This window comes from Stigmatopora nigra, chromosome 14, assembly GCF_051989575.1.
Source record: "Stigmatopora nigra isolate UIUO_SnigA chromosome 14, RoL_Snig_1.1, whole genome shotgun sequence".
Taxonomy (NCBI): Eukaryota; Metazoa; Chordata; class Actinopteri; order Syngnathiformes; family Syngnathidae; genus Stigmatopora; species Stigmatopora nigra.
In genome coordinates, this window is record NC_135521.1 from 9136848 (window position 1) to 9164632 (window position 27785).

The 27785-nt window shown below is 37.8% G+C and overlaps 1 long non-coding RNA gene across 1 annotated transcript; it reads left to right on the forward strand.

Moving 5' to 3' along the window:
- Positions 1-27785, forward strand: LOC144207746 (uncharacterized). Its single transcript, XR_013328780.1, has 3 exons — positions 1-78; positions 4479-4586; positions 27596-27785. It is a non-coding gene; the product is annotated as an uncharacterized LOC144207746 (long non-coding RNA).

Genomic DNA, 27785 nt, shown 5'->3' on the forward strand with positions numbered 1-27785 from the left:
CAGACTACAGCACCACCCACAATTCCAATCATACTGCCAATCATACATCGAGACCACGCCTGCCTACACGGAAGTAAGGTGAGTCAACCTCTGCACCACAAAGCTACTCTTCAATATGAAATAAACAACCAAAATATTTCTGGAAACAGCCATCTTAGTTTTGAGTTGTAACTTTAACCCTGTCTAAAACGGAATCCCCCATGAATTGTAAAATCAAATGTCCTGACATGTCCTAACCACCGCAATTGGTTGTACGTTCTGATTTCACTGCTGCACTAGGGAGCCTCTTCTCTCCACTTCCAATGAATCGGCCTTTATACTTCGTGGCGCTTTTTACGACCTGTTCTCCCACAGGAAACTTCCCTTTTACAGATTCATTTAGTGGAGTCAGACAGTCATCGTCGTGATTATATAATCCCAATCAATCTGAGTTATAAAACCTTGACACAGACCCAGTCTGCACTACCACGTTGATTTACACCCACACTTGTGAAAGTCATATCCATACTATGAGGTGTACATATGAGTCTAATGTGGGGATGGGACCTTGAATTGATCGTCGATCACAATGTCACTTTATGGTATTATCATAGAATCCTAGAATGTATTTTAAAGGAAAAAGAGGACACTTACCATATATCATCTAGAGTTTCTGCCTTAAGATGGCAGCAGAGACTGCATTTTCCCCATAGGTAATTACTATTCGCCTCACATCATCACCATGCTACTATATACTTGTGTATACCCAGGACACCAATACATAGATTGGAATTAATGTACGCGCACACACAGTTCTACAGATTGAACTATTTACTCGTATAGGGCTCTTCTCTAAAGATGTCTTGGAGGTTTAATTACATCTCACCTTGAAAAGCATGTTTTAACATGAGATGGCCACAACATCCAACATCAGGAGCATCACTATAGGCCCACATTATCGCATCTCTTTGATGATGCTTCCCTTCCTCTCTGTTTTGTTTATGGCATGTTTGCTTTTCCCTTCCGTCTTGTTAGAACACAGCCGCACTTAAGATAATAGATTTTAATTTATGTAACATATGTTGTCAATGTACTTATTTTCATAATCCAAAGCATCTATTAGAGTTATCACATACGCACTTGTCTATAGTCTCTAGATCAAAATATCCGTTGGGTTGGATAATAAAAGATGAATCCAAATGAAGGGAATTATGCAGATAGTACACATAAAGTGCCTACAGGCATTTTCCATCTTCTTTATGCATGCAGGATTAATTCAATGAATCTATGGGAGTGCATTTTCCCCAATGATTGACCTCCATACAAAGTACACAATTGTAAACCAAGCTATAGAAATGAAAAAAGTGACATGTGGGAAACAGTATTACAATTATGTCAGAGCAATTTGTTAAACTCAGTACATGAACACAACCATAAGTTATGGTATATTGTGTCCCGGCGATTTTTTGCACTCCGCAAGGAAAGGGAGTGACCGTAATTCTTTGATTTGTCAATTTTTGGCAGTTACATAAGGCCATCCCATCTGGCTCCTTGCCGGCACAATCGCTGGCTGTTAATGCTGATGTCTAATTACATTACATAATATGTTGTCCTGTCTTTAGAAGAAGTCAAACATCTGCCTTGGAATTAAGCAATCTCCTTTATCCAAGCAAACAAAAAAAGCCTGCATCATAAATAGACGCTGTTTCAGGTATCTGTCAACAGCGAGTCGTATTAATGATGCTTTGGTAACTGCTGCTGCACTCCAATATATTTGGTCAGCTAATTAGAAGACTTTAAGTCCAAGGAGATTTGATTCATTTAGAGGCTTTTATCACACTGCTGCTAATTTAAACCCAGCAGTTATACAATGTCATCAGTGACAGACAGATAAATCAGTCTGGGGAAGCAAAGGGAAGGAGGGAGGGCAAGAAAGCCCCTTGAACATTTGCCATGACTGAGTCTGCCCGCGGCTTCCCCGCCAGATGGTAGTGCAGCATCGCAATGGAGCTGTTTTTTAAGGCGGAAGAAATGGTGCAGGAGGGTGAGGTGTCTGAAAAGGAAAGCAACACATCCTGACGTGGCCACCTTAATGGGATAATAGGCTCATACCTTACCTCTTCCATTATTGCACGAGCCAGCACATTTATTTTCCCTTTCAAAAGAGAGAATGGCAAATGACAGCAATATATCTTTCAACATCACCCATATGGTCTACCCAGGGGGATGATTCAAAGTGGGGCACGCTGACTAGTATCTACAGTATGTGGGCATGGCTGCACTTTTGTATGCACTCACTCATGACGGTGAATCCATCATGGAGAAGAGGAATCAGCGTCCTCAAGCTTCAAGTTGCAATCTGGAGACAGACAGCAGAGAATTTATGCCTTGTCCAAATTGTCTTTGATTGGAATCCTCTACAAAATGAAGAAATCTTGTGGAAATGGGATATTCTCAAAGCTGCACAATCAAATGAGTTTGCAATAAAAGACAAGTACAAGCTGGATGAGAATTCTGCTTGAGAAAATTAGTAATGCTCAGCTTGGAGTCACAATGTCTAAGAAGTGTTAACCCTCAAGAGTAACATTGAAGGAACGATAACAGTTATGGTATGAATAACATTTGTGTGAATGACGGTTGCTCAGAGTATTTAAGTGTGCAAATTTGGCACCTCTTAGGCCTCTTCTCGTTGTAAGAGTAATATTTGAACACAAAACAAAGTGTTTTAATAGCTTTCCACAAGCCTCTTGAAGTGGAGGAATATGTAAAGATTTTTCAGCTGTTTTGAAAGTTTATATATTGATGTCATTGTGTTGTGGAGAAAAATGTAGAAATGTTTGGCTCGGTAAATTTCAAAACCGGATCCTTCTGCTTTATCATTGTGCTGTGGACACAATGTCAATTATTCTGTCTAGACTGAACTGTGTGCCTTTTGGGAATATTCTGTAATAGCTACAGTATGCTATATTCAATGTCCTGGATGAATAGCGTGAATACAGAAAAAAAATACTTTTAAAAACTACATAATGCAGTATTCTCTCTGTGCTTTGGTCCAAAAATGGAAAAGAACAATATACCATGCGTGCGCTAGTGATTGAATAGCAACAATTGTGTACTACATAGAAGAGAATTTGCACATCACCTATATTTTAATCAAATATGTCATCTCAACGTCTGATGTTGTAGTAGTGAATCCTTTGAAGTAACACAAAAATCCATCGGACAAGAGCCCTGCAGACCGAGCAACCCAGCGAATCAAAAAGTGATGTGATCGGAAACCTGGTAGGCTAATGAGTTTGTGCTTTTATCTTCCCAATTTCTGCAGGCTTTTGTGTTAAGGGCCTTTGAGGCATCACTCTGCCAACTCCCCTAATCATGTTCTCATTGTGGGTCAGTAAAGCTGACGAGTATTTTTTCTATCTTTGGAGGTGAAACTTGGGGGAATCCATCCAGCAGCTTTTCCCCACAAAGGCGACAACGAGATCATGAAAACAGCTCTGAATTATAGATTTGGTTCCAGGGAAATTAGGACAACAAAGCAAATGGCAGTGCTAGAAAGAATGTTGCAAAAGACTGCAACAGACCATAAGCATATTTTTTAGTACAATCTTTGCTGCATTGCACAGCTTGAGTTAAAGACTTATGAAACTGCTGCTCATTTCTCTCCCACCCTTCCCACTCATTCAACCATAAACATCAGTGCCTATTAGCTCGGTACCCCTTAAATAAGTCATATTATGTATACATGACATTTCTAAAATGTGACTTGTAGGTCTACCAGTGAAATCATCCAGGGTGGGCTGAGACGATGTCATCTTTTTCCCGTCTACCGCTCTCTTCTCTCCTGTGCCCCGTGTTTGGCATGCAAAGAAAGAGAGGCTTTACACTTGGGAGTTAGTCAAATTATTGGAGGGGGAGTGACCGCAGTGCTTATTTGAGCTTAAGATGCTGGTTGTTGAGATTTGCTGGCAGCAAATCTAGAGGCTGGTCGCGTCTTCAGGCATGTCCAATACGATCCATTCAACCATTAATGCCCAAGAGTAGACTAGAGGAAGCATTACAGCCCTTAAAGAGACCAGGGTCCCTTTCCTCTATTTCCATACTCACTGATTCCTGAGCTGGGCCTCTATATACATTCTTACACATGACAAGACAGTAGAGTACAGTACGCCAACCTAGTTTTTCCCTTTTCTTCTCTTCCCAAGGCAAAGTAGCTTGATTGATATGGCACATTTAATTCACAAGGTCATGCAAAACCATTTGAGAACAAAGCACAAAATTACTAAAAGAACATGTAGTGCAGTTAAAAGGATTATCATGAAAAAAGAACACAGAAATGATACAAAATTAAGAAAACTGAATTTGGCTTTGCATTCCTCAAGCATAAAGTTGTGAAAAACAGCTTTGAGATGTAATATCATATCTGCAAGATTAGTTTTATGATAATCACAATTGTGAGTTGAAATTATATACTGATATATATATGTATATTTTGTCAGGTGTGCAAGTAGAGGTTTGGAATGGAATTTCATCTGATTGCTGATCTGGGCACAGTCTATAAATGGCGCATGAGAGCGACATCAGTCCCTGATTACAATGGGTGGGAGGTGAGTCGAATGCCTTCCGGTTATTCAATTATTCGACAGAATAATTGATTGGAAAATTGGGTCTAAAAATAATTGATAGTGACAACCCTAATTCCATTTTTGTGCAGCATTTCAACTAATGTAAATGCTGCTTGATTATGTCTGATTTGATTTTTGGGCAATTTGTAGAATTGAAGATCTGAACCATCCACTGCAGAATTTAAGGTGATGAAATGTGTGGTCTATGCTCTATTTTGGTCATTTTTTGAAGTTATTTGAGTGCACCACAAAAACAACAACATTAATATGATGATTTTTTTTGGGTTGCCACTTGATTGACAGAATGATTTTCCGTCTGTACATTCCCTTATGATTGACTGCTAATCAATTCACGGGTGTGGTCTGCATTATGCCCAACATCCTCTGCAACCCTCACAGAATGTGTCGAAAAAAGGACGATTGAATAAATCACCAGGACCTCAGCTGGTTGCAGCTTATCAGTGCTCTCCTCTTCCTCCTAACTTGCTTCGATACATAATTCATGCAAATTTGTAATGCTATCAATGGCTCAACTCATTAGGCAAACATCCTCATCCCTGTTACATCATTTTTACCGTCATTTGTTCATCAATACTTTACACTGGCTAGAAGAAACTAAAGTAATACCTTTTCAAGTATAAATTCCTGTGGTGAGCTGTACAGTGAAAATACCAAGAGACCACCTACCTTTCGGTATAATTCACACAGGCACATTACACACATAAACACACGGTGATTCTATGAAGCTCAAGGTTGTCGTGCTTATAGAATATATCAACCTAACCACCGATGTCATTGATCAAAAAGCCAATTCCAGTTCTATTATTGCGTTAGAGGTTAAAACAATTGCCAAATGACTTTGTCAAGTGCACTCACTTGGTAAACAAATCTGAGACCCATTAAAAACCTTAAAGATTATCAAGACCCGGTCCCACAATTTGTGGAGATTGCTCTATACACCTTGCCGGTGACCTTGCTCTTACGTGGATGAAAGTCAATGAGAGAGACGGCATGCAACCCACAAGCGCCCCTCTTCGCACTTTAATTACACTGCAGCCCAACGGTCGACTTCTTCCTCCCCTTCCCTTCTTAAAAACCCTGCTTATCAATACCTTAGACTTACTCCAATGGTCTACACGTGCCCGGGGCTTAATAGCCGCCACCACCCGAGTAGCTGTATTTAATCGAGATATCTTCACTGGGTACTAGATACGGCATCGCCTGAACTGCAGTCTCATCAATATTAATGTCTGGAGGGTGACCCATGCGGTGCATTGTGCTTTCACTGTAGCTTTTTCTCCTCAGTGAGGGCAGTTCATGTTTACCAATCTTGTCATAACTGCTGCTCACATGGCTAAATATACATGTGAAGATCAATGAAAATTTGAACAGGTTTGGGAAAGACTTTTAACAAAGAGCAATGTTTGTGTAGATTAAACGTTTATAGAGCAAATCAACATTTTTGGTCATTAAAAAAAAATCCCTCCACATACATGCTCAATATTGAATTGAATTAAATGCCTTTATTGTCAGTATATGTAGTACACGTATAACCTACATGACTCCAAATGTGATGTCTACATATTTATGTACAAATTATAAAAATATTTAAAAGAAAAAAAACAAAAGTAAAATGAACAAAAACATAAAGACTGTGCTCATAAACCAAATTATAGTCCAAATAGACTTAATGAATAGATAAAATAAAGAAGTGAATCGTTATTATTAAGATATTGCTTACCATTTACCATGATAGATTTAATTGAACTAAAAGACCACTATAATCTAAATTAATTTGGCTCAGAGGAGAGGAACATGATAAATACTGCTGTAATTAAAAGAGAAGTGATGATGAGTGATGGCAATGTGTCTATTTTTTTCTCTCCCTGAGTATCAAGTTATTGTTTATACTTTGCTTTTTGATGTAAGGTCATATGGAGTGCCATATTTTTAGCTCTTCTTTATTCCACCGTGTAGTTCACCGTGATTATAACCTTAGCTTTCTGATGTTGACTTTCTGAAGAGGAAACATCTTATGCATGAATACATGCAGTAAATAATTGAATAATGAAAGGCAATGCAGAAAACCTTTCAAAACTTTTATACAAGTTTTGAATGTTTTCACTTTCACCGTCAGCAAATACATTATGTAACAAAATATACAGCTGCACTTCTCAACGGAAAGTATCAAATTAAAATGATTGTAGTGAGTTCCAAATTCTAAATCTTCTGAACATTTAGGAGCATGGAAAATGGAACGTATTCATAATTGACAAATCTCTTTTTGGGTTATGACCACTTGCACAAGATTGTTTATATTTCAAAATCAAGTGATAGTTATTCCACTTTCAATTGGAATTTCTTTACTTTCCTTTGCATGGAATTTTTATGATCTTCTATTGTAACATCTTTAAAAAAGGGTCAAAAAAATATAACCTTTTAGAGGCAAGAGATTTAATATTATTAATGATTAAATTTTAATTATTAGTATCTATCATACTCATTGGTTTACCCCACCTCTGTTGATTTTGGGTCAAGTACTATTTTAATATAAAGTAAAATATTTTTGAAACAATTCTAAATGCTATAGCTTTGTATTTGTATCACATCCATTATTGTCCAGATATTAATACAGATGCAGAGCACAATAGCTCAATTATCTGACTTTTATTCATGCAGTGAGTAGCTGTCTTAAAATAGAGTGTATTTTGTATGTCGTTCGTCTGAAGCTTATCACCATTTTGCACGTGGCCTAGAAAATGTATACATTCATAATACAGGAATTTCATACCGCAACCTTATTTTTGACAGATCAATGGACAGTTTGAAGCAGACATTTTAGCTTCCCACAGGAATGATATCAGCTGTGACTGTCATGTTTTTAATTCCACATTTGTGGCCCATTAATTTTAAAGGGACAGGAATGGGACAGATGGCATCAAGCTGTTACTGTGCTTACTAAGAGATCTGAAATTTAGAGAAGTTACTTTAGAGCTGCGCCTAATGAAGACACGTATGGTGTACGGCTTCTGTGACCATGACCATTCTAGAGTGTAGTCTACCTTTTGCCCAAAGTCAGCTGGGACAAGCTCCAACCTGATGTGAATGTGAATAGGCTACGTGGAATGGGAATGGGATGGATGGATGCAGGCCCGGTTTTGGGCATGGGCAATGTAGGCGGCCCCCCAGAGCCCAATCTAATTGGGGGGCGCATGAGAACCATCCCTCCATTTTTATCAATTGTTTTACCAGTTGTCAATACCATAATATTAACATTTTAAAACTCATACATGGCACAAGAGACGCTCAAGTATGGAGATCAGAGCCAATGGCACTTTGCACCTCAGGGTTGCCAGGTTTACAGTCTCCAAAATATTACCCACACACTTTGGCGGGTTCCATCTCATGTGTCAATACTGCTGCCTGCACATGCATGCACACACTCTCACATTGGCTCTTTATATAATAAACATGGCGGGAATGCACTGTGGCCTGGTGCATTGCTGCCGGAGTTGATCGTGGTTGACGGGAAGTTTTGCTTGGCATTGCTATTTTTACTGAATTCAGATTATGTTAATGATTTTTTAATTATTTTTTTATTTAAATTCTATTTTTTGTGGTTCTAGGTTTGCATATTTTACATTAGAGTACATCTATTGTATATATCTACTCTTGTATTTGGTCTATTAGTTTTTTGCTAAAATAACACTATATGAAAGAATAGCTATGTTTTTATTCAAATGTTCAATCGTTAAACATAAATAAGTATAATATATTCTTGAGTTTCGATGATGTCTGTGTGGGTGGGTTTGGATTGGTCCACATTTGTCAAGGACCGCCTATGGATGGATGTTTGGATGAATAAATGAAGACAGCCTGTACAATTATAGCATTGATAAAATAGAGTGGCCTGATTTTGCATAGCACTACATTATCTGAGCTATAATTACTGTGACTATTTCATAATTTAAAATGGAGACATACTTTTCTCAATAAATTTCTTATCATAAAAATCAACAATCTCAAATTTAAAAAAAATCAACAGAACCCCGGTAGAAAATAAAAGCTACTCTATCTATTCTGTATAAAAATGGTTTGACACGATTTCTGATCCTAGATTATGAAGCTGATGCGCTAACCACTCATCCGCTGGGCTGCCATATTTCCATGCAACACTAAATATTTGAAAATACCATTATCGTATGTAATTATAGTTATTTTATGTTCAGTACTGCGGCTTCTATATTTATATTAGCTATAAAGACCAAACCGACACAGCAAGATAAGAACTATCCATAGACTTGAATGTCAGCAGACACCATAAGATATGAAGTATATTCTTGGAGATTGCACCAACTTACATGAAGAGAAAAATCCTCTTCAGCAATATCTATTGCAGAACACCTGATATTGTAAGTAAACATTGCAAGCCCAGAGAAAGCTTAAAGTGAACACAATACAAAATAACTAAAGCAAAATTCTGCCCAACATATAACACCTTATTTCATCAGTCAAGATAGGACCCACAAAGTGAAAATATGAAAAAAATAATTTAATTACTGGCTCCGGGGAGCAGACTGAGTTGAGGTTACAATAGTAGTACCGAGCTAAAAATTTGAGCCGATAGATTATCTCTCACATTAGATGGGCTCATGCTGCATGAAAGCACTCTTTTCATTAAGAGATGACAAGCAGTGAATAAATGTGGGTCCTGATTGTAAGCGCAAATGTTTCAGATTTTATTTGAAAAGCTGCCACCCTTTTTTTCCTGTCCAAAGATACCTGCACATCTGTCAACCTCTCTCATAGTGAAAAGAAACGCTTCATTTTCCGTCAGTTTTCGACGGAAGGTCTGACCTTTGAACAGAGGGAAATCTATAGCTCCGTTTTTAGAAGAGCCTAATTGACGTGTGACTGACAGGCACATGTCAGGATATTTGTCAGTGTCGTCAATGGCGGTCCGCAATCACACCAATCCAACAGATGGCAACGTTGCTCCTTCGTCATCACAGCACATTTGGCTGTATGCCAGTGAGCTACCAACGTTTCATCAAACCCTCCAAAGTAAAAAAAAAAAAAAAAACAGTCATCAAATGCATGTGTGGGCGATGATGATGTGACTAATTGTTGCCATAGTGATCTGGTCTTTGAGATAAGGTCTGACGGTGAAAGACTCTTGGGGAGGAACCAGAGAGGGAAGGGGAGGACAAAAAGGAGGAGGAAAGCAGCCACTAATGCCTCACGTGGGAGAAGAGAAATGAGTGAAGTGACCCTTTAATGTAAGGTCAATTCAATGTCCCGCAGTCAATTCAGCGATGTAAATACCTTTCCATTCATTTAGTCAAGAACTGGCCTTTGTCCTTTGAGACTATCAGTTTTCATTCTACAATTACTAGTGTTCAAAATGGATTTAAAGCGAGCAAAGAGCAGCATCTTCAAGGTCACAGCCATTCATACACTATGTTGCATTGTTCTACAGCTTTTTCTAGAGGTTAAAGAGGTCATAGATAAATGGCTTCTTTTTTAAATCAGGCACTTGGCTAGTTTTAGTTGGAAAAACTAACAAACAAACAAGCATTAAGCCCTTTGAGCCCTATTGATGGTGCTGTAATCATTGATTATTCTCAAAATGGAGTATTTTCAAAATTTGTCAAGATTTTAATCTATCAGATCCCCTATTATGAAATCATTCAATGGATTAACCGATCAAATTCCTTGATTCATTGTTCAGTTCTTCCACTGTTTAATCTATCTTTGGTCATTTAGAGACAGGCTCTGGATGTCTATTGCTGTCAATAGCCGCTAGTGAGTTAAATGAGTGCCTTATGGCGTGGTACGTAAGAAAAATAGTACTTGTAAAACTTACATATGGAGGTAACGAGATTGCTGATGATTGCGCGTTTGGTTGTTTGTTTGGGTGCGGAGTTAGTATTTGCAGTGTTTACGTCGTGCTGGCGGACGCCTGGCTACAGACGGGTGCATCATCCCTTCCTTTTGTTTAACAGGACAATGAACAGTGCCAGTAAAAACAAGACATTGAGAGCGAGGGAGGGGAAAAAAGAGAAAGAGGCCTAGTGAGGACATAAAATGCAAGAGGCTCTTCATTTCAACAGCATAACATCATCCAACCTCTTTGTTGAAAATCAGTCTAATCCAGTTTCCCCCATTGGTCAAGGTCAGCTCTTTAATAAGTCAGATACAGATCACCAAAAGGTTCATATATCCCCCTGGTGCTATCTATGAGCCCCCAGGTACTGTCGTGTTATGTATTATTACTTAGAAGCTGCCAGTGGTATGGCAAACTCTGCCGAGCTGCGTCTTGTCACGGCGCTGTGTGTCATATGACAACCTGCCTCCTCGCAATACTTTCCACTGGGGCTGGGTGATAAGAAAGGAACGCTAGATAAGATGTCTCCTATTCTAGAAGTGCCAGGAGCACATGCCATTTACAAGGCAGGAGATGTTCATTTTTAAAACAACGTCAAGGGCTGCCATGAATTTGCCTCACCGCACGAGCACATTTGTTTTTTTTTGCGCAGCAGGAGAAGCTTTAATGTCAGCACCTTTTTATTGTATTTTCTTTCACATGACAGATGGTGAACAGCAGTGGGCACTGGATCGCGACCAGTCAGCCTCTGACTATAGTGTACCCGATAATAACACCAACATGTGCATTGGTCTTCACTCCCACACAGGCTGCTGTTAAATGACAGTCAAGTGTTGACGATGGGGACATGATATGTCGTCGTCTGAACAAAATTTGTCACTGTGACACCTGTCATGGTACTCCTGTTACTACTCACTATACCTGTCACAAGAGAAGTGAACTTCTCATTCCCTGAAACCTTTTTGTTAAGGTATTGAATTGAATTGAAGGCCTATATTATCATTTTAAAAGTACAATGAGATTTAAAGCTTCACCATAAAGCGCATACCTAAATAAGTAGTCCTTAATGGATTTATACATATTAAAAAAAATGACTAAAGTTACTAGCAACATATGCAGTAGTCATGGTATAGTATATACAAGTTAATGCAAAGAATGATCAAACATGCATATACTGTATTTACACCCATTGTTGGTACCCCATCGACTTTTAATCTCTATTTTCTTTTGGCAGAACTGCTGCAATTTCACGTGACTAAGTTGCCATTTGATTTATTGATTCAAACTAAAATCTAATAAAAGTGTGGTAAACAACTGTGCATTTTTCAATCAGTTTGGCATAGCTTGGGATTCTATTTTAATGCCCTAAAACCCTAATGTTATTGGTGTGGTATCCAGTGATGAGCTTTATGACCTGATCATTGTGCTTTTCTTTTTAATTAATGTTGTAGGAAATAACTCTTTAGCGGTTTTTAACTTTTTTTTGTATTCATTTTAAGGGAATAGTTAGGTTTTGGAGGAAGACTAAGAGCTCTTGTGAATGACGTTTTGCACTTGGGCTTTTGATAAAATGTGTGAGAATAATAATTATTTTAATAGTTGGACAAAAAAACTGCAAATGAAAGACTGAATACCAGCAAGTTGAATTTTTTTCTTTTATATTGTCTTAATCACTTGCCCACAAGCAATTATGTCCCTTTCAAACTGAATAGGCATTTTGGGATGTAATTGTCTAAATGAGTGAAAGCAACTGAAGGAAAAATCATGACTGCTCAGATTTCTATTGTGTAGCAGTCATCCTTTCGGTGGAAAACATTTTGCCTGGGACGATACTCAATTGACGATTTTCGGGGGGGAATTTTGTGCTTGTTTACAGTCATATAATAAAAGAGAACCACTAACCTAAGGTTTATATAATAATAAAGATATTCAATATATAATCTTGAATGAACTGCTCACAGTGTACAAATAATTATAGAATTCTGCCATTTTTGTCCATGGGAGAATATAAAATTATGTGAGGGTTTTAAATTATGTCTTGGGGAAGGTACAGACATTTCTGTTTTGTTATGTAGAGAATGGCTGCTACATTCTATTCATATATTGCTTAAAATGAAAAGATGATTTGATGTGGGTAAGAAAAGTTGGAAGCACAGTCATAACAAAAATTCACAATGATTTCCACCTATATACATAATTAGACACAGTTGTGTTGGTGATGATTATAGTTTGCAATAGCAGGTCACTTATAGATTAACAACCATTTATAACTATGTGCACATGCAGAACGTGCCTTTTGGGATTTTGGTAAAAAGTGCGTGGGAGCTTGAGGAGGAGGAAAAAAAACACAGACACGAACTGCTTTATAATGACATATGTTCGTAAAACACCAACACATTTAGTACTTTAGTGTCTTTAAGCAAGTATTAATTAAGACTTGGCCGGCAACCAATTCAGGGTATCCCTCTTCTACTCCCCATGGTTGGGTGGGATAGGCTCCAGCACCCCATGTGTGGAGAAAAAAATTGCTCCTCGTTAAAAGATCATCGATTAGGTTGTCGGAATTAGCTAGAAAGGGAATGTCTGTTTTTAAATCTCCATTGTGCAGGTGAAAATAGGCTATCCCCGTTATTTGTTTTGTGTGGGAGGACATCACTGTTTCAGAAGGAATGTAAAAAGTAGCCTGTTAGAAATATTGTGCAGCTGCCACGGTTTCCATTCTATTCTTCTGATATTTGGTTACCTGTCTCTCCATTTTACTTGAGTATGTTGTGTGTAGGCGGATTCAGCATATTCATGAAGAGAACACATAAATCACACAGAGCAAAGCCGCCAAAAGTTTGCAGGAAACTTATTGATTGTTGACACTTTGCGCTATGTTAGGTGTGCCGAATCTATGACACGCACATAATTACCACATTGATTTTTCATACTTGCATAATCTAACTGCTGGGTCATCATGTGTCTTCACTATAGTACTGAATGAAACTTTTCCCCGTGAAGAACTAGAATGCAAATTGAATACAAATGTTACCTAATAACAATCTACCAAGAACAAATTGGAAAAATCATGTTTTTATTAAGGTAATTATCTGAATGATTCCCATGACGAGCCCTTCTACTATTGGCCTATTCATCTCTTGTTCAGTTTCATATCCTGTTTCATTTTTGCTTTGCAAAGCATCTTGGAATACATTTTTGAATCAATAAAAATGTTATAGAAAAATCAACAAAAGGTCCTTTACAATTCACAAGAAGTATACAAATCCTGATTGTCATTGTACACACCAGAGAAGAATATGAGAAGTAGAGTAGCATGGTGTCATGATAGCCAGGCCTTCCCTTTTATTAGGTCTTTTTTTGTGTTGTTGTTGTTGTTGTTGTTGTTGGTATTGTTAATATAGGCCTTATGATTGGCTGACGACTATATTAGGGTGTATCCGATCTCTCGCCTTAGGTCAAATGAGATAGGCTCATTTTCTAAAACTGCCTCTCTTGCTCAGGATTGCTGGGGGCTAACTTCGGGCAAAAGGCAGACAGCACTCCTGACAACTCACCAGTCAATCACAGAATACATACTTACATACACTTGAATTCTTGCCATCATCGTGTCGAAATGGAACTCGAGTAGGAAAAATATAGTAAAGAAATTACATATTCATCTCTAAGGATGTGACTAACGCCACTGTCAAGCTGTTGTCAAACTGTGCAGTCAAAATATCAGTTTCAGATTACTTTCGCCACCTCCGCTTTAAAACCTTAAAACCTATTAAAATGTTTTGGCATGCTTAAATGTGAGATTCACACATTGTTTGATACCCCCTATCAGTAAATGAAATAACAGAACCATGGTTTCTGACAAAAACAGGATTGTACTCAAGTTATTATTCGAGTGGGCATTTTCTTTTCCTTTTTCCCCTTCCACTACTTTTTAATTGGAATTTGATTCAGTTACACCCAGTAACCTCCCTTTGACAGAGCCCACAAACAAGTGAATCAGAAGTTGATTTATTACATTCGAGACAGTTCTTAATGACTTCACTTCAACGCTGTACTTGAAATGAGGACTCATGAAGAACCCTTCGGTGAATGGCGGGGCGAGTGCAAGCTAGTGAGACGGCAGAGTACTCAATAAGTAATAAGATGAGTACTGTCTGTCACTGTATATTGATTAATAAATTATTAACATTTAAATGAGTCGGAATCAGATGTGTTGTGCATGATATGGCCAATACATTGTCCCACATGTGCAGATGGGAATAAGTGACGCAGTTATCTCTTTCTAAGGAACTGTTAGACTCATTGGAAGCCATTGATGGCAGTAGATCTACAATCCATTTTGACTGGAAGCATTGGCAGTGAGAGATAGGTATTTGCAAACAGTCTGCCTAGATTAAATGAAGTATAGTTGTCAAAAGATAAAAGTCTATGGGCAATATAAAATTCTTGCTCTAAATTCTAACAAATAAATCTTGTTTAAACACATTTGCTTCGAGTAGCTCACAATCATGTTCTTCCAAAGAGTAAGCCACCAAGCTGGCAAATAACGGTACACACATACAGAGTTTATCCCTGGTGTAAAGCTCAGTAGCGGTGAGACGGATGAAGAAGAACCTTTGTCTCACAGGGTTGAAAGCTGTTGAGAACAAAAATCTTTCCACGGCAACTGAAGTTGCTTTGCTTTCACTGCTTGGTATTTTTATATTTTTTACACCAAGCAAGGACAACATCTTTTTTGTGAGGGATGGATTTGATACACTTGTAATTCATGTTTTACCATTTACCATGCTGCTGGTATGCCCAAAGCGTGACTGCTGAATTTATTACCCAGGATTCAGTTCTGTCGGCTGTCTTTTTTAGACTGAGATGCTGTCATGGTGGACCAAATAAACACTATGTTTTCCATCCTAGCTGTCACTCTTTGCATTATACTGCCCCAAACAAAGTCACATTACTTTCACATTACTGCACATGACAAACCATATGAGTGTTTTGTAATTGCCCTTTTAAATCCAAACGTCTACAAATAGAAAAAAAACTTCAGGATAAAGATAAGGCTAAGGGTTACAAGCAAGACAGGAGGGGAAAAAATCATTATGAATGAGTCACTTAATGTGTTTTTTTTTTTGTATAAAACGTTTTTTTTTGTGTAAAAAATTTCTAATTCAAACTTTAAACCAAAAGAGTGTTACTAACTACTAGTACTAGCATGTTGCCTGAGTGGAAAAATGGAAAACCAAGTATTAAAATATCCAAAAATGAAGTAATCTGCACTCTCAATTTACTAGTTTGCACCTTTAATTTTACCCATCTGTATATTACATTTTTAATCTGTGCCCACAGGTTAGTGTTTTGGACCGTCTGTAGCCTTAATTTGGTAACTAAATTAAACCGCAACACAAGAAACATGTTTAAAATTAACATAATTGGAAAAATAAAGGGCTCCTCTGGTGAATGGGTTCCATGATACAATAAGTGATTATATCCACTTGGTGCTGTGAAAAGTGATGATTGTATTCTAACCTCTGTTGTAGTATTTAAGATATCAAGTGCTTGGGAATTACAAAGTCCATAAAGATGAACAAATTTGGTTAATAGGCAGGTAGATTATGAGGACAGGCCTCATAAATAAACAGTAAACAATGTTGCTTTCAGTGCCAGGGAGGTCATGCTGACATTCTGGGAGAGTTGACAGTGATGGCTCATAAACCCATCACACGTGATAAATTCAATAGCAGAATGATAAACGGTATCAGGTGGTTTTAATGTAGAAGGGAAGCAAGGATATACCTAAATAACCTCACTATGGTCCAGGCATATGGTAAATGTGTTGCTCGTAATTTCTTATTCCTACAGTATGGAGGAGAACAATATGTATTTTTCTCAACGACTAGCACCAAAAATGTTTCGGACGGGTTCTAATGTTTTTTTTAAAATGAGGTTTAAAAGCAATTGTCATCCATCCCTAGATGCCCTCTAAACTTTGGTCACAGTGGTGATGTGACAAGCTTTTATTGATATGCAGATCATTTGACTCATTTAAGAGAGACTTTATCTATAAATGAGACTTATTATTTAAAGATAATGCAATATGACCATCCTTTTATTGAAAATACATTTTTTAAGTGCAACATTCTCAACTGTTCTCAAAACTTGGGGAAGGAAAGATTGCTCTTTTTGATCAATGACACTAAATGTAGTTCATTTTCATTAATTGGGAACAGTGCTTTTAGAAGCCATAACCATTTAAATTCATATAGAGATAACATAGAGTAGCTCAACATCTTTTTTGAATATGTCATCATATGTTTGAATTATTAAAGAGTTATTGCAAAAGCCCGCCTCGAGAAAAAACGGTACTCTTGACAAAGAAGCGAAGGAAGCATTCTCAAGCAGTCTTAAGCTCCTTGTTTTTAAACATCAACTTTGATTCTCAAAAAACTTGACGCTTAAAAACAATAGTTTTCAAGTGCTTTAAAGAGAAGAGTTACTTTCGGCTGCTGTTTTTCTTACTCTCTAAACTAAGCACAAGGGAAAAACTCCAAATTCCAAGCCTTGTTCTTCCACTGTTTGGCCGAAACTGGCATTGCCACATCATTGTATGTGGATGGTTGTGGGTGGGTCGGCTGCAGTCGTTAAAAAGTGAAAAACTGTTGGCTTGGACCAGAAGGATAAAAGTTGGCGAATGGATCACGGGGAAAGCTTCAGACATGGGAGTAATTGGTTTCTTTGGGATATCTGGCAGGGTGGCAACTGAAAGGTTACATTGGGCCAACGGGCTTGGCTCGCTTTAGACCACGACACCAATGACAACTGTTAAGGACATCACATTGATCTATTCATCAATATCCTCTGAGAAATGACTCCCTGCGGTTCATGCACATGGGAAAACAACAGAGTGCTTTCTCTTTGACGATTTCTATTTCATATCATTGAGCTCAGCATTAAAGGGATCAAAAGAAAACAGCTGCAAGAACTGGAGGCAGAGGCCAGTAGATGAAAAAAATAAAGCAATAACCTGAATGTAATAAAGGATACACATCTTAAAAGAGCTTGCATGCTTATTTGTTGGCTTGTGCCTTGGGTCTGTCTATATGCAAGTGCATAAGGCTGTTTTTTAGTTGCATCGACTTTCATCGATGGACTAACAACGATGAAAGACATACTATAGAAGTGTGACAATGTCTGTGTTTAAATGCTTCACATAATTTCCTTTTTCAGGGTGAGGGAGCCAGATTGCGACTTTGTTAGTCTGTCAGTCATCTCCAAATCCCAGAGGGGAACAGTCGTGTTCATCCATCCACGCTTCTCCTTTTGTTTCAGGCTCTATAGTGAGATCATGAAAAGAGCCCTGCATGTCATGTTTCCTACGCCCACTTTAATCCTTTTTTTATTTATTCTTGCACGACTTGATTGAGTTGAAACCAATGAAACTCTTCTACTTCTAACATAGCAATTTCAAAACATATAGGAAATACATCCAGTATGGATATAAACATAAACAAACTACACCTAGGGCGGCGACAGGTGCTCTCATTTCTTATCAACCTTGTAAAAAATAAAATCAATCAACGGTCACATTCACTTTGAGAGTGCTCTTATCAAAATGAAGCAATCTCAGCTCAGTGTGATAAAAATATATGTTTATATACTGGAAGGGAACTTCAAAGTCAAGTGCTATCATTTGCTCATCCATTTTGTTTTGCAAACAGAAATTTGAAGGTCATGTATGGCATTTTGTGAGAGGCAGTTCTCTCAAGACTCGGTGGACGTTTAAATGATTGCCTCCGCTGTCTTTTATTGTTTTAGGATTAGGCTCAAATCCTAATAGTACTCTTGTATAACACATTTCAGTTCCATCTAAAATTTGTATTTGAATTCACAAGGCAAGGAAAAATATTGATTCCCATTGCTGTTAGTTTAGTTGAAAATGTGTTTTATCATAAAAGCTTTTAAACTTAAAATACCGTTTAATGACATTTAATAAGGTGAGATTAACCATAACACACACTATCCAATAATGAATTCAACAACAGCACACCTTTATTTTAAATGTACTTCCATCTTAAAGAAATACTAATTCTTATTAATTCATGTGTGCTGAGATTTGTACCATTTTAAATTACTTCAGCATTAACTTCCCCAAACATAATGACCATACATAATAAACTGCTTTTTCCACATTGTGATACATAGCCTGAACACACACTGCACTACGTAGGATGTTAGAACAACTCAAAACTCAACCAGGTAAGATTGCGTTATACTTCCTACTGTACACCCACGTACAGTATGTGTGCTTGCACTAAGACAGTGGGAGCTACGAACAGTGTCTGCTCCCACAGTACTTAGCCAGAGGAGCTGTCTGCCGCTTGAATAAGGGTAGTCAGTCAGCGGCACTAAATAGAACATTCATCAAGCACTTTCCCAGCTTACACCTGCCACCGCTAGCTAAGACAGTCACGACGGCATGGCCTCGGAGCCACACAATCATAGCTCTCTCTCCCCCAAGTGTACCCCAGGGGCCGCCGGCGTGCAACCATCGGCGCATTAGCTCCCTGCGATGACCATCCCAATTTGGAGATAGATAAAGCGAAGCAGGCCGCGGGCAGGAAAACAGCGTGCAAACGAGGACGCCGTTGTTAAATAAGGCAGTGGTCTTAAATCAGCAATTTACCTGCATCTCAGAAGCAGCGGTGCGTGTTAAACAACACCACAGCGTTTTGAACCCTTGTGGCCAATGAACGGTATGCTTGGGTTCACCAAGGGAGAAGTGACCTCACACTATGCGATGTAGTTTGATGGAGTTGTTGCAGCCTGCTGCTCAGCCTTCTTAAAACGAGGGATGGTGCTGCTTAATTTCCTTCTAATATGACAGCTGTGTTGTTATCATGATGAAGAGCAGCCTGCGGCTTTACCTTGGTCCTCAAAGCTGGGCTCCGCTCTCAGCTACACAACATGCTTTATTGTCAAGTTGTGTTGTGCCATGGCCTCTCGTGGCCTCCAATCACTTCACATTTTAAGGAGGTGTTTACGTGTGACATTATTAGGATGATGAGAGCATATGAGTCACTTCAGCAGGAGATTTTTTGGACCAGTAAGGCGCCAGTGCTTTCGATACTCGGAGAGCTTTTCTGGTATCCGATTCAGGACACATTCAGAGCCTTATCGATTTCCTCTTTAAATTGAACTGGAACAAAACAAGAAGGAAGACTGTGGGCTTTAATATTTCCCAACTCCTAACAACACCTGGTCCGGAGGTTGCTAGGTAACACGAGGCACAGCAGCATTTGATGTGTGTTCTTCTTACCAAATAGCTTTGATCCTTGGCACAGTGTTCGTTCTCCTAGTGTATTTGAACATAGATCCTACTATAGAGAAGAAAGAGCATCTAAAAAGCTCCCAAGTCAGATGGATTATAGTACTCGCCTTTCTAAGCCTAGTAGAAAGGGAAACTATAAGAAAGTTAGCATTTGATAAATCTTGTATAACACAGGGAAGTTAGAGTCATATGATGAAAAATTGCTTTCTTGTTATCTACCGAGCATGGTAGAAGCAATGTGTACTGTTGTTGTCACAAAAGTGTAACTTAAAAGATAAGCTTTTAAGATGATTCTTACACAAAATGTATGAAGAAATAGAAGTGCTTTGTCATTTAGGCAGAATGTCAAATGACCAGCCAAGAGTTTATGAGTTTAAATTTTGATTTCAGCCTCCCATATGTTTTTCCATGTTTATGTAGTATGGTTTACTTAAGACTCTATATTGCCCCCAGATGCCTATGTGAGTTGGTCGCAATATACCACAGAGGTTACTGGCAGCAAGGTTAGTTCATTCATTTGTTAATTTTTTGATCCACTTATCCTCACAATAAGTTTAGCCTATGCCAGCCAACTACAGGCATCAGGCAAGGAACACCCTGAATTGGATGCGAGCCAATTGCAGGTTTATTTATCATATATACATACTTTATTTAAGTTGGTGAGATTGAGCGCAGCTGGTTATTTAAAATGCCGATCTGGGTGTACCTCCCTTTTCATCCAAAGTCAAGAAGCACATCCTCCATTTTTACGACACAGTTTATGTGGAGTTTTATGTAATTATATTTATTTACCATAAAATGTTTTCGAGGACATTTTCCTTTTCACTGTATAACAACGAGCTGCACCTTGTTTACCTTCGCAATTGAATCATGTATGAAATGTATATAGAGCATAATTATAAATACAATTATGCCCATTTCTTCTATGACTCGGTAAGTCTGGTTATTTAACAGTGTTAATTATTTGTATTTTAAAATGTAATATTACTGCATTCCATTATCCTGAATCTATTATTCTATTATTTTCTATTCTTTCTTCAGATTATTGATAGAGAAAATAAATGAATATATGAAAATAAAATTATGTTCATTTTCAGACAATCCTAAAATAAATTCAAGTAAATGGAAAAGTGTAGTTTACAAATAAAACTTAAAGCTATACACGGTCCAGGCATTTGCTCTAACCTTGGAAATGCATTTCGAAGGCTGACACATTTTAAGTTGGCATGCCAGTGTGAAATAAATGGTGGCTGCTTTTCCATTTGATGCAACAGTCTGGATGACCCTGAGGTTGACCAAAGAGAGCATAATCGCTCACCCACACAACCCACCTCCACTCACACCTGACACATCTCCGCCCCGACACACACAGTATACAGGTGGATGTGCAGTTATTACAGGTTTGATTATGGAGTTCCATGGGGCAATTGGCTGAAATGAAGGCTGACAGTTTTGGAGGGCAGCAAACAGCTGGAGTGCTCTTCTCTGCCAGCATCCATATTAAGGCAGTTTCAATCCCAGGTGCAGCCGCTGCTATGATGTGTGATTAGGGTGTTAGTAATGAAGAGCTGAAGAAAGTAATCAGGGTACAGAAACATCATCATTTCTGTGGCTGAATAATAACATTATGTCGAATTATTACGCTCTCTGGGAAGATAGACAGGCTTAAAATCCCATTTTCACAAATTTACAAAAAATGAGTATTCAAAAATGAACTATCAAGACCTCATAGTTATTGAAATTGCACAGAAAAAAAGTGGAATCTTGTGGATCAGCGGTTCTAGAAAAGGTTAACTATAGGACTAGTGGACAATCATGCTGTTTTTTATTGATTATATACTGAAAATGTCCTTAAGACTTCATTTGTGACTCTTGTTGAAGGTTGTAACCTTTTTTTTAAGTGTTATCATTGTGGTCGGCTAAAATTGGGCCCTGATGGTCAGTGTTTTAATGGATGGTAAACAGACAAGAATTTTAAGCAATGCATATCTAGTTTGGTGACCATTTCTGAAGGCAACTTGGGTTGACTAATTTAGATAAGCTATAATTCTTGTTTTAGCCCCTATTAAGTAGTGTACAATAATTGTTTGTCCATTCAGTGTCCCACAAGATACAAATCCCTGGAGCTACTGTTTCCACACCTGTTACATCTGTTGCTTAGCATCAATGACACGCTATACGCACCAAACAGGACGGTTCCACTTGGTGAAAACATGTTCTCATGTAAGACGCTGTATATCAGCACTTAAATGGTCCCCTGAACTCAAAAGAATTCATAGCAAGTGAACCAATCCGTGGATTTTTCAGCTGGTATCTGGCCAACATCCATGTGGATTCATTTTAGAATGTTATACTCACTGTGAAATGACATCAAAGCCTAACGGAAATGAATCGACATAATCTCTCTTTAGTACAATATGTATGAGCTACCTCTCACTGTGGAGAAAGAAGATTTGGCCGGTTGTTATGCACAACGTGGGTGTTCAGACGCCTGAGCAACTTTTAATTGCATTTTATAAGGTTGTGTCTTATTCCTCACAGTTTTCTTTTCGCAGTAGGAGCAATAACAAACATGTCCAAGACAACTGTGAGACTTTATCATACGCTCCCACGTGGACTTTAATAAGCTAGATAAACGACTACATTTCATATTTTTTTCATTTGTGTGTTATTTGAGGAGCTGGTGGGACTCATGAATGACAAATTTAATCAGGTGACAACTGCTGTGACTAAAACTATCTGGTACGTTAAGTGCACTATATCAGTAAAATCTTTGGGAAAATTATTTTACTTCTTTCGTGGCATAACGACTTATTTGGCAACAAGGGAAACATAAGAGGGAAAATAAAGTCAAAATATCTATTGCTAAAACTTGTTTTTCCTTTTTTTTTCCACTTCTTAGGTTTGTGGGACTTTTCCAAATATGAACTTCTATTATGTACTCACCATTTTAGATCCCTTACAATATAATTGTATTATTTGTGTGTATCCAGAGCAAATTTATGGTCACACATGAAGTTTTTAGTAATTCCTATACTTAACAACAGTCGCCAGCTACATAACCTCATTATCTTCCATCTATTGATATCAAAACACAACACCAACCTATAGAATAGACAAGCAACCCAATAGAAAAGTGTGCATATCTGTAAATCTGTCACAAAATGTGGAAAAGCAATTTCTTGTCCTGTCCATAAAACCTAGTGATGCCTCTGGCGGACATACATTTTGCTCATGCTGCAAACTGCAACTGGGTGTAATTCTTAAAGTTCATCCGTTGGTGGGGAAGGAAAAAAAAAAGATAGCACTTAGAAAAAAATGTGTTGTGGTGAAGCCAAATGTGTGTCAGCTCAGAATTTAAGCCTAGTTTGGCTTCATACTCATATCCGACAATATAATAAATTGAGGGTCTTATACAATTCTGTCAGTTTTCTTGTCATAGTATAGCGCACATTTTTCTTTTTCTTGTAAGATTAGAACTTTCTCACTATTGAATGGCTGTGTCCAGTATGCCTTTTCTTCTTGGAATGTTATAATTAGGTTCTCATGAGGCCTTGATACTGATTAGTACTTCCTCACATGCTATAACATTCAGTAGTAAGGGAAGAAGATTTTCACCATAGGGGTGTGTTTCTGTGTCATTAAATTGAGAGGACTCAGTGAGCTGACATTTTTTGGATCAAAAGTGGTAACAACGGAAAACAGGCTTGATTGTGGTGGATTTAAAAAATGTCTTGTTGCCTCATGATAACTTTTCGTCGCATGTTGCCCTGAGAAGCCGACACTGTGGCCTGACAGTTGGGCGTTAATTTAAACGAAACAATTACAGCTCCTTGTTGCGACTGAGTTGTAAGGGCTCATCAATCAGGCTTAGTGCTACTTGAAGCAGTACTTTGTTTCTTGCACTGTAATAAGGAAACGTACATTAAGTGGACAGAAGCATTATTCTTTCTTGGCATCTGTTTTTTTTGTTCTAAACTATTTCTTGAAATGCTGCAGTCTTGCATTGCCCCAGTTTGTTGCAATACAGATTGTTCTATTATAATTTAGATCATCGACAAGTAATCAATGTTTGTGAACGCGTGTAATTTAATTCAAAAGCCAAGTCAGTCTTGTGGAAAGATGAACTGCAGCAGTTGCACCATTTGTATGCAAATGAAGCATCCGTTATTGACACCTTTAGTTCATTTTGCATCCTTGCATGATGACTCTTGATATCTTGTACACAAATATCCACAATTTGTCTATTTGTCAGTCAATATTTCACATCTATACTGAATTATAAGAAGCTTTTTTAATGGGAGAGTAAAAGATCTTAGGTAAAGCAAAAATGGTTCAATTAAACTGAGTTTTGTTTATATTTCCAATGTATACTTTTTCTCAGAATGTTCTCCTGTTTAAAAATGGCAAAACCTTCTCTATTTTTCAGTGTAAAAAATGTGAATTGATATTATCATCTCTGCTTAAATTTTATTTTTCTTGTCAAAGGGGTCTAAGAGGATTATCCTTGTATTAAATTGCAATGACATGCAGAAATATATTTTGAAACCCTACTGGGATCAATTTCATTTCAATGGGATTTTAATTCAACATCTATTTTTCCACTCACACATGTGCATATGAAGTGATAAATTGAAGTGCAAGAAGTTCATTAACTATCCATTTGCAATTTCCTGGACTTGTGCAGATAGTCTGAGCATTACATATTTAGTTGAGTCGGCTCAGGTACATGACAAAAATTAAAATTTCAAACCAACTGAAGTGTTGTAGCCCAATTCAAGCGGCATATTGTAATAACCCATATTTCTAGTGGTTACAGAAACTCATTTGATTGCGATTCCGGTAAAATTATCTTTCTTACTTTCATACATTTGAAACAACAAGCATACTTTCATTAAAGCTTAACATTTTAACAGCCTGAAAACTATGGAGACATCCTCCTTATGGGGACTGGAGTCATTAAAATGCATATTTTTAAAAACTCTTCCCTTCAACTACTGTGCACTACTCAGCATAATTTATCTATATTTCACAAGTGGAGTCATGATGCAAATACTTGTGTAAGTAGTGTTAAAGAAAGTGGAAAACCATCATTTTCAATCTTAAGAGAGCTTTTTATAAACTTTGCAAAGCTAAAATAATAACATAACATTCACCTTTCATTCAGTAAAAGGGCATACGACAAACTCTTCAGCAAGAAGATGGAAGCAGGCCTGAAAAACAATTTCCAATATTCCTTGCACATGTCATCATTTGCATTTCAAAGGAAATATTTATTTAGAGATGGAACAGTAAACAGTGTCAGCAGCGGTAAACACAGGGAGGCTCAGTTAAACCTTATATGAATCCTGTATATATTATGACAGTAAGCAATGCATGATGTTACACTGGAATATTACATGTGTTTTTTCAATAGAATCTCCATTAGAGAACATACAGAGTAAAACAGATTGCATAAACATAATTGTCAAAAAGTGTATGTGAAAGGAAGGGGGAAAAATGCTGCAATTATCCTGACTCCGGTGGGAAAGCCATTTAATTCATTTGCACAGCTCAGAACGCCAAGGACTAACGTAGTGATGATTCCCAAAGTGTTAGATTGATAGGATTGGGCCAGGAGCGAAACACACCATTTGTAACAGGCAGAGTGCAGAATGTCCCTGACAACACAAATTCACCTAATAATCCTTGAAGCCTAGGACAACCTGCCCACTGCTATTTGACGCTCCATAAAGTCTCAGGAATCTGCCACAAAACCGCATCGGGTTTTGCTTTATTTTCCTTCATCGACTTGATTTCACAGAAATAATTTGGCATGAAATGTTAACCCGCGGAGGGATTTTTTTTTCTCTCTCTGGTACCTCAATATAAGGCATTAGCTTATTTTGCACTTGTCAGTATGGTTTTATTTAAATGTGAGAAGGGCTGCTAAATACAATGTTGTTCAGGGATAGACCTGTCATGAATTACCATTACATTTAGAAACTCATTACATGCCACTGATGGCGATGGACATCCAAATCATTTAAACTGGAAAGACTGTATGAGAATATTTATGTTTCAATGCCATTCACGGTGGTAGATGTCCTATCCATTTTGAATTGGAGCAAGGATGTAGAAGGTCAACTTTTGTTGCACACCTGTTACAGTGACAGCAAGGCGAACACTAGGCCCCAATTTAAAAAAAAAGCTTTAAGTCTGACAGCTGTTTCAATCAATTTGGGGTGCAGAATCAAAATGTATCTAAATTGTTCTCCATCAGTTTAAGTTATATCGCCACAGTTTATCTTCCGGACTGAAAATAATAAACATTTATGGGGCCTTCTGTACTTCATTTGGAAGCCAAACAGTTTGTGGAGAACATTAAAACATTAAAATGTCTCAATATGGCTATATTGTAAGATATCAGCAGCAAGAAAATTGAGATTTCAAAATTCAAACTAAAAAATTGGTCTGCGACCACTTAAAAAAAAATTAAAAAACAAGAAATGGAGCACATGGTAGTGTAAAAATATTTTAAAAAATACATTAAGTGAAATTGTATTAATAAATATTAAACTTCTTAACCATTTAGCATCACTGGTGAACAGTACTGTACGAGACTGATCCCTAAGGGGACTCTTGAAACATGTAACATGCCACAGAATTAATAATGTGGTCAAGCGAGCAGAATGCAGAATGGTAAACGAGATGTACACCGTGAATATGAGAGAGGTGTATTGCTGCAGTGAAGATGCAAAAGGGGGAGGAAGATGTCTGCGTCAAGGGCGACAGTGCGTAACATGGACTTTGGAAGGCAGTGCAGCTAGTGTGACGGCGCATGAAAGTCAAATATCATTATGGAAAAGCAAAGAGACAAGATCAGGGCAGGTTAGGATAACACTGGCCTAGTAGCTTCAGGTGAATGGTGCACCTCATAATAAAGTACATCACAGCATATTCATGAAGTCTGATGCAGATTGACTTTTGGTAGATTTTGCACACTGGTTGAACCTTGATAATAGTACTAAAGTTGGTTTCAGGTACTATTTGAAAGAAAGTAAATAATAGAAAAAGTCAGAACATATTTTTGAAGAATTCAGCGTATATAAAAACTGCACACATTTGCAAAGGTATTTCAACCTACTGAGCACTACAAACTGTTAAAGACTTTCTGCAGATTATCTCCAATATTTTATATTATTATGAATCCTAGAGTCCTTGAAGGTGCATGTTAAACTTGTGGACATTTTTGGTGTTATGTTAGAGGGAGGAGGAATTTTTTTTATAACTAACTAGAACAACTTATCACTGATGTGGAAGTTTATGAGTGATTTGGTGGAGAGTGATGATGCAAGAGGTGGAAGTGAGCAAATTCTATGCTTACTGGTGCGCAAGACACGACAGCAGACTTAGCTATTCTGGCTGGGGGAACTAACACCTCTGCATGTGGCACAACAGTACCACACTTTAAGCTGCAACACAAATACTGCTTTCTTGTAGGGAAAGACATTCTGTAGCCAAATTTACAACGGAAAGAGAATGCCTTTTCGTGTTTCCAATTGGAAGGCTCATGTTTTAAAAATCGCTAGGTAACTGCGCTAATTATAAAAGACAATCTTTTGAACTAACAATTAGCTGGACTTTGAATGCAGAGGTAGTCATGTTTATTGCACAAAGTCAATTATCCTTATTTGTCGATGCTTTCCTTACGATCCTCTCAACAAAGAATGTGGCTGTTACAGCTGTCAGCCTGGACACACACACTATGTATTAAGATGTGTTGTTTCTTTTCATCTGCAGGTACATGAAGCTGTGGATCCACCCTTGTGGCAAAACCCTGCCCAGGCTAATACATCTGTGACGACTTCCCCATCATCCCTCTTCCAATCAAGATTCACTTCCTGTCCTGATTTAAACCTTTTATTTGTCAGTTCACTCTTGATTCTTGACTTTGACTCCCTTGACTGCCTGATTGTAAATGCTGACCCAG